The 1,402-nt window shown below is 46.4% G+C and overlaps 1 long non-coding RNA gene across 1 annotated transcript; it reads right to left on the reverse strand.

The window, feature by feature from the left end:
- Positions 1-44: 44 nt before the first annotated feature.
- On the reverse strand, positions 45-974 carry LOC117809368. Its single transcript, XR_004630450.1, has 3 exons — positions 745-974; positions 336-491; positions 45-166 (listed from the first exon to the last, which is right to left on the reverse strand). It is a non-coding gene; the product is annotated as an uncharacterized LOC117809368 (long non-coding RNA).
- Between the last annotated feature and the right edge of the window lie 428 nt (positions 975-1,402).

Below are 1,402 nucleotides of genomic sequence, written 5' to 3' on the forward strand. Positions count from 1 at the left end.
GTTAAAGTTTTATTTCCAGAAGACGTAGGATTAGAAATCTTCACTTTAATAATCTGAAAGTCTTCTGTCATGGTTCCTTCCTCCTCCTGAGTCTCCCTGTGGATGAACCTCAGAGGTACAGGTGTTTCTGTGCCTCACGTCGGGGCGGGTCGCTGTTTGTAGAAGTCTAAAGGAGACAAACAGACAGTTTGTTCATTATTCTAATTTCCTCTAATGACTGCACGGCTGATGCATCACCATCTGGCAACAACACACACACACACACACACACACACACACACTCACACACTCACGCTGCTGTGTTAATGCAGCCATTGAATCTAATGACAACGCACCGCTTGTCGTAATGAGACTCCAGTTTGTCTCACACGAATCAGAAGCAAAGCATGATGGGTAAATTGGCTCATTGGCTGCAATTAGCTTCTTGTCTTCATGGTAATGACTCGAGTGTTTGTCCTTATGTGCGGTTAACCTCACAGGACGGCGTCCTCCTGCAGACGAGGAGGACAAGGAAGAGGAGGAGGAGGAGGAGGTGAAAGTAAATGTGATGTTGGGTTGCCAGATAGTAAATAAAGAAGCCGCCGGGTTGCCAGGTCATCAGCGAGATGCTCCTCTGCAAATTGGGTTGTAACTCAGCACGGTGAATCATGTCAACTTTGTGTGTGTGTGTGTGTGTGTGTGTGTGTCTGAGTGTGAGAGTGTGAGGCTGAGGCACTTGAACTGAATTGGCCCCCTGGTACCCACAATGCATCTGGAGCTGGCAGCGGCGTGTGAGTGTCCGTCTGTGTGTTTAAACCTGACGATGCCTCGGTGTCGCTCACAGCTGCTTCTCTGTGACCCTGATGGAGGAGCAACAGGAGGAGGAGGATCCACGTCAGGCTGTGAGGAGCAGAGTCCAGGGTTACTACAGCTACAACCTAATGTTACCATGACAACAGAGGGACACACCTGACACCTGTACTTCAACCTGTTTTTCTTACATGAAACACGGTTTGCAATGTTTGCTACTGTTACTTCCGTGCAGCCTGACCTCGGCATTAGACGTTCACTTTTCAGGAACTTTAATGAGTTAAAATGTGCCATAAGGTGCATTTGGACCAAGAGTCCCGGGGTCTTTTAGCTCCCAGAACTACTTTCCCCTGAACTAAAAGGTTCCTGGTCCCCCATTGTTGTCTGCGTTTCGACCGCTGGCTGAAGTCCCGGGTAGATTGTGTAAATCAGGCCAGAGACGTATGGAGGAAACACACCAGACCAGTAGAGGGCAGTAACACAAAGAGGAATGCCATTCATCACAGAAGGAAAAACAATGACTGTGAATGGTTTTTGGAAAAATATGAAAAAAATTTTTTTTGACAAAACAATTTTGACAAAAAAAATAAAATTCTGAAAAAAAAAAATGTGA

Source organism: Notolabrus celidotus, unplaced genomic scaffold (assembly GCF_009762535.1).
Source record: "Notolabrus celidotus isolate fNotCel1 unplaced genomic scaffold, fNotCel1.pri scaffold_261_arrow_ctg1, whole genome shotgun sequence".
NCBI lineage: Eukaryota > Metazoa > Chordata > Actinopteri > Labriformes > Labridae > Notolabrus > Notolabrus celidotus.